This window comes from Canis aureus, chromosome 8, assembly GCF_053574225.1.
Source record: "Canis aureus isolate CA01 chromosome 8, VMU_Caureus_v.1.0, whole genome shotgun sequence".
NCBI lineage: Eukaryota > Metazoa > Chordata > Mammalia > Carnivora > Canidae > Canis > Canis aureus.
In genome coordinates this window covers 67,744,677-67,755,385 of record NC_135618.1, presented here as the reverse complement: position 1 = coordinate 67,755,385, position 10,709 = coordinate 67,744,677, and the positions used below count along the sequence as shown (strand labels likewise).

The window sequence follows — 10,709 nt, the reverse complement described above, 5'->3', positions numbered from 1 at the left end:
GTGTTGCTCAATCCTACAATAAAGCCCCAAATCTGTAAACCGAGTACTGGTGATTTTATTGAAAGCATTCTGGCTGATAAAACCATAGGCAGAAAAACACACACACACACACACACACACACACTATAGGCAGGGTTGAGAAGCTATTGTCCTAATTGATGAGATACAAAAGAAAAAACATATAGGGATGAGTTCAGGAGGAAAAGTTAGACGTGAGAAAGAGGCGAGGACAGAAATTGGCTTTGAAACAGCAAATTGTGCACACCCGGAGTTTATGAACATTGGTCCTGGAAGGTCCGCTGCTCCCCTTGAGCCAAAGAACAACTGGACGAGGATGAAAGATACTCTTCTGCTCTGCGTGGAAACACCTGGTCTATAGCTCCAGTTCTATTCTTAAAAATCGAGGAGAAACCAATTGTCATTCCAGTCCACATTACCAAAGTCACCTGAATAGTCTCTCCACATCTAATCTTGCTTCTCAATACATGCTATTTAAAAATTAAGTCTGTTGATGTCACTCTCCTCAGAACCCTTCAGTAACTTCCCTATACCCTGAAATAGACATAAACTCCTTAGCACAGTTTATAAAACCCTGCATCGGGGCATCTGGGTGGCTCAGTTGAACATCTGGATCTCAGTTCAGGTCTTGAACTCAGGGTCCTGAGTTCAAGCTCAGCATTGGGCTCTAGCCTGAATATGGAACCTACTTTTTTTTTTTTTTTTTTTTTTTTTTTTTTTATGATAGGCACACAGTGAGAGAGAGAGAGGCAGAGACACAGGCAGAGGGAGAAGCAGGCTCCATGCACCGGGAGCCTGACGTGGGATTCGATCCTGGCTCTCCAGGATCGCGCCCTGGGCCAAAGGCAGGCGCTAAACCGCTGCGCCACCCTGGGATCCCCTGGAACCTACTTTTTAAATTTGGTAAATTAAAATAATAAAGTAAAATATAAAGACCAGCTAAACTGAAATTCTTTTTTTAATTTTTAAATTTTTTTTATTTTTTTTAACTGTGAAATTCTAATAAGGGTGACTAAACACATCTTTCTGTCATGTGCTGGTCAGATAACATACAATACTACTATTGTTCATAAAGACTTACAAATGAGTGAAAGCACTTCTCAGCTTGAATCTGAAAATCAGGCAGGGAACACACGATTTACCAGCTACTCAGAAATAATCCAGGAATGGTCACAATATTATGAAAGGCAGACTTTACTGTTTTCCCTGATTCTAATTTGTTAGAATTAGGTTTTTTACATTTTTATTTCTCTGATATCCAGAAGTACCTTAAAATTTTTGTTGGCCAGGTGCCTCTAGTGCATAGTCATCACACCTGTGGCAGTACACAGGCACGCCAGAATGGGTATCAGAAGAAAATCCCAGAGACAATAATGGAGCATACTTAAGAGTTGCCAAATTACCAATACTATTGGTGGCAAGAAAAATAATACCAGATGAAAAATCATGGGTGCAAACAACATTGAGTGGAAAAATGATTCAGAAGAATGGGATTCTGAAGGTGAAGAACTTAGCAATGCTGTCATCATTTTACTTTCCTTTTTATCTGAGTACAAAAGTCATTATATCACTTAAGAATACATGATTAAAATTATATCTAAGCTCCCCCTCCCCGCCCCCGCGCGCGCGCTGGCCGTGCCGGGTCCAAAAAAAAAAAAAAAAAGAAAAAAAATTATATCTAAGTAAGTCAAAAAGGAACCTATTAGTAATATGAAATAAGTAAAGTGAGGGCAGCCCCGGTGGTGCAGTGGTTTGGCGCCGCCTCTAGCCTGGGGTGTGATCCTGGAGACGCGCGATCTGGTCCCACGTAGGGCTCCCTGCATGGAGCCTGCTTCTCCCTCTGCCTGTGTCTCTGCCTCTCTCTCTCTCTCGCTCTCTGTGACTATCATAAATAAATTAAAAAAAAAAAGTATTATAACTTCGGCAGTGTTTCTTTATTGGTTAACACAGAAAATAATGCTGCATCATTTAACTTCATGGCACCTTAGAATGGGTGGAACGCTTCAAGTTGTTTACTACTATTTTGTGAGCTGTAAAATGAAAAATTCTGAAATAAGTCATCTCAAATACCTCTTCTTGTTCTGTGGTTTGGTGCTCCTTTGTGTTAAAGCCTGGATTTCAGGGCTGGTGGTGGGCATTGTCAAGCAACCTAAATCAAGGATGCCTGGGTAGCCCAGTTGGTTAAGCATCCAACTCTTGGTCTCAGCTGGGGTCTTGATCTCAGGGTCATGAGTTCAAGCCCTGCATTGGGATCTATGCTGGACAGGGAACCTACATAGAAACAACAAGAGACTTGGATCCATTATTTAAGATCATTATTATTCCACTTGCTGCTCAAGAAAAAGATATAATTTTGAATCTTCAGATCCCAACTGACTTGACTAAGACTGTACTATGCAAACGGAATAAATGAAGTAAGCATCTGAAAAACAAACTTAGAGGCAACAAGGGCCCAGAGCACAGGAAAGAATGTTCTGAGCCCTCAGGGATGCCTTTCTTCTTCCTTTCCAGCTGGGGTTATTAGGCTACATTTGTCTCTTTCCCCAGGAATTTCTTTTACACTCAAACACTATGCTTTTCTGGAAAAGAGTTTGTTTGCCTCCATCCTTGAAATTCAAAATTAGCTCCAATAAACCCACTAGTGGCTCCTACAGGAGCCAGAAATCCTAAACCAAAAATAATAATAATAATAAAATAAATTAAATTAAAATAAATAAATCCTAAACCAGGGCACTTGATATGAGAGTGTTTGAGCTTTCTTGAGCTCAGATTGCTCCAGGTGCAGAGCTCCCTTCAAATTCTCAGAGGAACCAGGGGCACCGGAGTGGCTCAGTCAGTTAGGTATCTGACTCTAGATTTTGGCTCAGATCATGATCTCAGGGTCATGGGATCAGCTGCATCAGGCTTCTCCCCCAGCTCCTGCTCATTCTCTCTTTCAAATAAATAAATAAAATATTAAACAAAAACAATCAATATCATGAAACACAAAGGCAGGCTGAGAAATGTACCATGTCAAAGGAAACTAAAAACACATGAAAATTAATTGTGATGCATAATCTTAGATTGGAAGCTGAATTAGAAAAAAATTTATAAAATACATTACTGGGACAATTTGTAAAATCTAAATATGTTGTATATATTAGATATTCTTATGTATTAATGTCAAATTTGCAAGATTTGGTCATTTTACAGTGGTTATATAAGAGAATACCTCTGTTCTTTAGCATAATATATACTTAAATTTAGTGTGACGCATGCTAAAATGTTTAGGAGTTTAAGTCTTGATGTTGCAACTTTCAAATGATTTGCAAAAATAATAATAATAGCACAAATTATATGTATATATGTGTTTGGATTTACAAACCTCTATAAAAAAATGTGACAGAGGGCAGCCCCTGTGGCGCAGCGGTTTAGCGCCACCAGCAGCCTGGGGTGTGATCCTAGAGACTGGGATCGAGTCCCACCTCGGGCTCCCGCATGGAGCCTGCTTCTCCCTCTGCCTGTGTGTGTGTGTGTGTGTGTGTGTGTGTGTGTGTCTATGAGTAAATAAAATCTCTTTTTAAAAAGTGACAGAATGTTTTAAAAAACAATAAATGTAGGTGGGGAGAATACGAGAGTTCCAGGATCCCTGGGTGGCGCAGCGGTTTGGCGCCTGCCTTTGGCCCAGGGCGCGATCCTGGAGACCCGGGATCGAATCCCACGTCGGGCTCCCAGTGCATGGAGCCTGCTTCTCCCTCTGCCTGTGTCTCTGCCTCTCTCCTTCTCTATCATAAATAAATAAAAAAGAAAATTCAAGAACTACATCCTCAACATAATAAGTTTTGAATCAATATCGCAGTTTTTTTTTTTAACCACAACGTTCAGAGGTTCTTTTTTTTTTTTTTTTAAGATTTTATTTACTTATTTTAGAGAGACAACAGGAGCAGGAGGGGCAGAGAGAAAGAATCTCAAGCAGACTCCACGCTGAGCACGGAGCCCCACGCATTACTCATCCCAGGAACCTGAAATCATGACCTGAGGCGAAGGCAGGAGCTTAACCTCCCGCGTCACCCAGGCGCCCCCTGTTGAGGGGCTGAGAGGAAGCGCAAACCCTGAAAAGTTACGGGTGGTGGGGGAGGGGTAGCAACACATTTTCTTCAAGGTGACACAAATATCAACCAGGGACGTTGCGCCATGCCCATCTAACGACCCAATTAAAAAAAAAAAAAATAGAAAACAAAAAAACCAAACCCTACTCTTCACACCAGAGTGAATTCATTAACGAAGGCTACTCGCGCCCTATTTTACTGTCCTCTCTGAAGCATAGTCCTGATAAGGATAAGAACAGAACGACCTACATGTCGGCTTCTGTGGGGTCCCCGCCCCCTCCGGGTCATCCTCACCCTTCAGCTTAACTGCCGGTCCATTGCTGAGTTGTTCACGAGAAGTGCCCTTGGACTAAAAAAAAAGTCAGAGAAAGCCCGAGGCGGGGAGGTAGCGGGCCGCCGCTTATTTTGTTTCGTTTTACTACCGAATCGAATCAATTCGGGCCGCTAAACAGAAAAGCCACAGCCGTGACCCCGACGTGATTCGAACACGCAACCTTCTGATCTGGAGTCAGACGCGCTACCGTTGCGCCACGAGGTCCTGCACGCTGCACGGTTTTTGTCGTTTAGAAGGACTTGGGTTTCAGCAGGTGTCAGGTGCAGGGTTCAGTTGTCCCCCCTCCCCCCACCCCGCCCGTGTTTTGACTTGGGATGGACTCTGAGCTCTTTGTCCCTAATAGAACCGAGCTATTCAAAGCAAAATGCAAATGTGGGTGAAGCCAGCGAGGAGCTCCGGGCGCGGAGGGTACTCGTGGGCAGGATTTGGGAAGCCCACCTCCCCAGGGGTCTTAGGGAGCGAGGTATGGGAAGCGTCTGTGGAAAATGCCAGTCGCAGCTCCCAGGGGGCAGGGGTGGGGGCGTCAGGGATCCGGGTTGTGTTCAGTCTGAGCCTTTCCGTACGCGGAGCAACGCGAGAATTTGCACCCCAGTTACGCCTGTGGAGGAAGACTATTTCCGCTTCCCAAAAGGGACACTTAGAAGTTTTATTTTTTGCTTTAAAAAAAATTAACACATATGCGTTGTAGAAATCTCATCAGATACGAATGCAAACAAAAACAAAACTAGGATATGGGGTGTTGAGCACCTGCAGACACCAGGCTCTGTACATCTTGCCACCTGATGTGATATTTTGGGTTAAAGAACAGGGGATCAGAGAAGGGAGAGTAATGCTTTGTGGCTGGGATGTGGAGCATGACTGTAGATAATACAATTTCGGTAGCAGCGCTCTGCTCATTGATGGTGCTGAGTGAATGGAGCAGAGCTGGCATCAGGGAGATTCTGGACGCAGAAGCCATGTGACAGCCAGGTGTCCCCGACTTGGGCATCATAAAGGTTTTCTGGGTGAAATATCAAGACTGATCTCTCCATATCCTTGCTGGTGTAACAGGAAACCTTCCTCTTCTGAGTTTTAGGACACAGCACACAATGAGGATTTTGAGTTGAGAACAAAGAATTCCCAGTCAAGACTAGTGCTGTTGGGGACGATTTCAACTTAAGACTTGAGGTCTCTGGTTCAATGCTGCCTTTCAGCATGTGCCTTACTTTTTTCTACATATCCAGGCCTGCTGGAAGACATTGAGAAGGTTCCATGTCGTTTATAGACGAGCACTCACAGCAAAGCTTCCACTGTAGATGCTGCAGTGAATTTGCTGCAGCGACAGAAGAACCAGCCTTCACTCTGCCAGCATTTCTAAGAGCCAAACTGAGCCACTAAAAGTTGCAACGAGAAAAAAGGTACCTCTTTATTGTTTCAATAATATATTTTATTTTTCAAATACAACACATGATACTAGTCTTAATCTGAGGATATAGAGTTATGGAATGTAAAGGATCTATAGATCTATGTCCTTTTTAAAAAAAAGATTTTATATATTCATGAGAGACACACAGAGAGAGGCAGAGACATAGGTAGAGGGAGAAGCGGGCTCCATGCAAGAAGCCCAATGCGGGACTGGATCCCGGAACTCTGGGATCACGCCCTGAGTCAAAGGCACATGCTCCACCACTGAGCCACCCAGTCATCCTGGTCTATATCCTTTTAATGGGAATAGATTTTAAAGTAACAACAATAGGATTGCCAGGCTGGTTCAGTGGTAGAGCATGCAGCTCTTGATCTCAGGGCTGTTAAGTTTGAGCCCCACACTGGGTGTAGAAAAATACTTAAAAATAAAATCTTTAAAAAAATTAAGGTAACAGAACAGTTAAGAGAGCACCTCCAAGACACAGACTTGGAGATCATCTCTATGTCTGAAATTTGGGATTCTCCCAAAGCTCCAACCAGAATGTATGGATTTCTATTTCTCCCAGGGAAACTCCTAATACTGAATGCCCTCCCAGGAAGGGATCAACTGGGGGCTTTGCTCCAGATTGAGGTTGGCAGCTTCACTCCCACCTTGACAGCTCTTTGTGGCCTCAGATGATTCAGGGGTATCGGTAGCAGAGATGCTGTTACTCTTTCGTTCTAATAATCTTACATTAAAAGAAGAGGGAAAAGGGTAAATGTGTTAAAACAAACAATTCTTTTTTTACTCAACAATCTCAATGAAAAACTGCTACCATTGAATTCTCAAAAATCCCATTCTTATTCAAGAAAAACCATAATCCTTCCCTGGGTGTGTCCTAGGGAGGCTGGGCTCTGCCATTTACCAAGCAGCTTGGTGCCAGCACCTATGGGTTAAGTTTTTGGGAGGCTTATTAGGACATAAATGAAGCACCTTAAATATAGCTCAGATTTAAAACACACCCTCTGCCCTAAAATATGGTTGAAGTAGGGACCTCCAGACGAATAGCCCAACCTTGCCCCGCAAGAGCTCAGATTTGACCTCTATGCCCACGTGGCAGGATCAGACTCCTTGCCTTGTTCTTGATTTTAAAGAGAAACAATCCAGTATTTCACCTTGATGTATGGTTTTCATATAGGTTTTTCATAGTTTACATGAAAAGGGTCTTGAAGACTTTGGGATCAATTTTCAGGAGTTTTCTGGGAATTTAATACATGCTTACTTTAAAAAGCAAGGTGTGGGGGCACCTGGGTGGCTCAGTCAGTTAAGCATCTGCCTTTGGCTCAGGTCATGATCCTGAACAGGGAGCCTGTTTCTCCCTCTTCCTCTGCCTGCCGCTCCCCCTGCTTGTGCTCGCTCTCTTTCTCTGTCAAATAAATAAATAAAATCTTTTTTTTTAAAAGATTTATTTATTTATGATAGACATAGAGAGAGAGAGAGGCAGAGACACAGGAAGAGGGAGAAGCAGGCCCATGCCGGGAGCCTGACGTGGGACTCGATCCCAGGACTCCAGGATCGCGCCCTGGGCCAAAGGCAGACGCTAAACCGCTGAGCCACCCAGGGATCCCCAATAAATAAAATCTTAAAAAAAAAAAAAAGAAAAGGTAAGAAGTAAGGTATGATTCCTCCAGGGGGTTCTGCTGATACTCCGCATAGAGCCAAGAGTGAGGGGCAATGGGAACCAGCTGAAGGTTAGTAGGGCTCTTATGATCCATTTACTGTAAGACCCTTTCCTCAACTGAAGGAGATTCTGATCACTGAGGTGAAGTTTGTTCTCCCTAATGTAGGAACAAGAGAAGGGGGACCTCTCTCACCCCTTATATGCCCTGTCACTGCTTAACATTGCCCATGATGGACCCCCAGAGAGTGGCACAAAACACTGACTCTATTCAACCTCCATCACTGACCTTGGATGTGACCTCACATCACAAATTGCATTGATCCCCACTCCCCAACCATATTAGATGCCTCCAAACCCTCATAACTCAACCTCTCATCCCCGAATTAATCTCAACAGAAGGTCTCAAGCACTCTCTTACAGACCTGTAGTCACTGATGCCTGCAGGCCCAATCTTCAGACCCTGAATTCCTGTTGCTTTCACTGGCCAGTTTCCAAGATTCGCCCATCTGCCTACTCCCAGCATATCCTGCAGGTCAGAATCCACTGCTCCTTCCTCTTCCCCTCAGGACTCTTTAAGACTTTTGAGCCTTTACTGGACTCAGTGGTGAGTCAGAGGTGAAGAGTATTGAACAGGATTGATGATCACAGCAACAGGCACTTTAGTAGTAAATGTTCCCCAAATGAACTGAGTGAAAAAGCTTCTTGGAAAGAGGAGCTTCATTTATCTGTAAAATTGTGATTCTAAGATCTTCTGTCAAAGTGTTTTAAGAATTAAAGAAGATAATGCGATGTATAGCAGGGTGACTATTGTTACTAATACTGTATTGTATATTTGAAGTTGCTGAGAGAGTAGATCCTAAAAGTTCTCATCACAAGAAAAGGTTGTGTGTGTGGTGTTGGATATTAACAGGATGTACTGTGGTGATTGTGGGACCCAGGAAATTGAACAAAATCCCCTACCCCTGGACAAGCAGAGCAGGACTGACTCTATTTTGGGCTGCACCCGCCTTGTGCTGACCTGCTTATTACTTAGGGCACTGCCCCGCCCTAATCAAAGACCAGGACACATCCTAATGGGAAATCCGGCTCAGTGGACCAGCATGACTGTGCAACTTTCTGCGTATCCCATTGGCCACTGGCCCCTATAAAGTTGCTAAGCCTCTTAGTCTCGGGGTCCAAGTCCCTGCTCCGCTGCGTCGGGTATACTTGGACCCAGGCTCCAGCTTGTAAATAAACCCTCGTGTGATTGCATCGGTGTCAGCTCCTTGGCGGTTTCTCGGATTCGCGATCTTGGGCACAGCAGTGATCATTTTGCAAATAGCATATATAAAATCATTTTGTTGTACACTTAAAGCTGATATAATGCTATATGTTAAAATTAATTACTTAAAGAAGATAATTCTAACATAACATTTAAGTGGAATACTTGCTATGGGCCACTTGCCTATCCTAAGTATGTTACATTATTAATCTTCTTACATACTCTCTCTGTGGTAGACATTGTTATTATGAATCCCACTTTTCTGGAGAGGAAATGGAAAGACAGAGACTAAGGAAATTGCCCAAAGTGATTTATCTAAGATGCAACAGCCCTGGGAAGAACTCGCTCAGCTTTTCCTTTATTGCCCAGTTAGGCAGAGTTTTGAGTGAACAAGCTCCCTCCACAACTTAGATGGATCAGTTATCCTGGGTCATTCTTGGAGGTGAAAACTTCAAATCCTTCCCTATGTCAATGAAGATTATCTCTAAGAGGACACCTTGTTTTAGGGTGGAGGTGTTTGTACAAGTAGTACCACAGAACTAGTGATTCGCTCTTTTTTTCCTGCACATGTATTCTTTTTTACTGACATATAACATTGAATCAGTTTAAGATACATGATATAACGATTTGATATATGTATACATTGTGCTGCTCCATTCTTTTATAGACATACATTTTATTCAGTTTCCCACATAGCTGCTCAGCGCCAACTACACCCAATGCCATGTTATGAGCTATGAAGTGTAACTGTCAGGAACAATCCTGAGACTTCCCACAATGAAAAACACAGAATTTTGAATAAAAACGCAGTTCTTACCTCGTGGTTAGGTTTCCTTCATGGGGTTCTGAAATTGTATTAATGGTGTCTGCACCGGAACGCACTTGCAGCTGGACCTGTCCTGGGGAGTACATCTCTGGAATAAGCTGAACCCCTCACTCGTCCATTAACTGAAACCTTGGCTTGTGAATGTATAAAATCCTAGCTCTGGCCCTAGGCCCTCCACCCTCCACCCGAGGGAGTGGCCATCACAGCGCTTCCCTCCGGCCCCTCTCTGGGGCCTTCCAGGCTCAGGCGGCGCCTAGTCCCCCACGCGGCCCAGGTGGCGGGCACTAAGGAGGGGACGCAGATGCCACCGGCTCCTCCTTCCCTCGTGCTGGTAAGCCCCCCACGGGCGGCAGTCTCCACTGCTCCCCGCCCCGGCTCTCCAATTCACGCGGCAGTTCCAGGGCCTCCCCAGAAGACCAGCGCTGCCCACCCCCAGGCTCTCCCCCTCCCAGCTGCGACCTCAGATCGGACCCTCGGACCCGACCCCGACCGGGCACGTGCTGAGTTCAAACCAACAGCTCAGTGACAGACGAGGGCTCCCTGGGCGAATTCAGCGGAGAAGTCCTAAGTAGGGAGGACGCCCCGCCCCGCCTCGCCCCCGCCCCGCATTGGGTCGGGAAGTTCTGCTGCTCCCTGCGCCACTGGTGGGGGCTCAGATCCCACCAAGGAAGGCCCATCCCGGGAGGGTTGGAGTTATAGACCTAGGTGCGAGGCCAGGGCCTCCCCCCACTCCGGTTGCTCCGGACCAGGGGCCCAAAGCTGGGGGTACGCTGTGTCTAAGGCTCAGTTATACCCCAGACACCGTCTTTGGTCAACAAGCTCCCTAAGGAATAATTAGTTAATTAATTAACTCTCTTTGAAGAGGGTTCAAGGACGCAGGAAACCATTTCAACGCAGAAGAGGAAGGGATTCAGGAGAATCGCCTGGGAGACTCAACCCTCACGCCCCCGGGGAGTTCTGGCGGGGCTTGCCTAGCGGTGGAAGGAGCCTGCGGGGAGCCGACCGCTGAAGGTGGGGCCCCGCCTGCCCGGGGGCGCGCTTCCACCCGCCCAGTGCAGGGATCTGCTCCCGGGAGGCTGGGACCGTGGGGCGCAGGGGAGGGGAGGGTGGAAGAGAA

General features: G+C 45.3%; 1 protein-coding gene, 2 long non-coding RNA genes and 1 other non-coding gene across 9 annotated transcripts in view; 1 reads left to right on the top strand and 3 right to left on the bottom strand.

The window, feature by feature from the left end:
• The window catches only part of ATP5MF (ATP synthase membrane subunit f), a 57,318-nt gene that overhangs the window by 20,665 nt on the left and 25,944 nt on the right, over positions 1-10,709 (top strand). Inside the window, exons 1-2 of one of the 5 annotated variants that reach the window (XM_077907927.1) lie at positions 4,750-4,812; positions 5,664-5,837. The gene's annotated coding sequence lies outside the window, so the exon portion shown is untranslated. Of the gene's footprint in view, positions 1-4,749; positions 4,904-5,602; positions 5,838-9,800; positions 9,924-10,454; positions 10,604-10,709 lie in introns of those variants that run through there. The other 4 variants (XM_077907926.1, XM_077907925.1, XM_077907929.1 and 1 more) reach the window with 4 other exon arrangements.
• On the bottom strand, positions 50-4,669 carry LOC144319594 (uncharacterized). 2 transcript variants are annotated; one of them, XR_013385374.1, is made up of 3 exons: positions 4,356-4,669; positions 2,089-2,289; positions 50-392 (listed from the first exon to the last, which is right to left on the bottom strand). It is a non-coding gene; the product is annotated as an uncharacterized LOC144319594 (long non-coding RNA). The 2 variants fall into 2 exon arrangements; XR_013385375.1 differs by having other exon boundaries at positions 4,401-4,668.
• Positions 4,573-4,644, bottom strand: TRNAW-CCA (transfer RNA tryptophan (anticodon CCA)). Its single transcript has one exon. It is a non-coding gene; the product is annotated as a tRNA-Trp (tRNA).
• LOC144319595 (uncharacterized) lies at positions 5,073-10,145 on the bottom strand. Its single transcript, XR_013385376.1, has 3 exons — positions 9,584-10,145; positions 6,496-6,572; positions 5,073-5,813 (listed from the first exon to the last, which is right to left on the bottom strand). It is a non-coding gene; the product is annotated as an uncharacterized LOC144319595 (long non-coding RNA).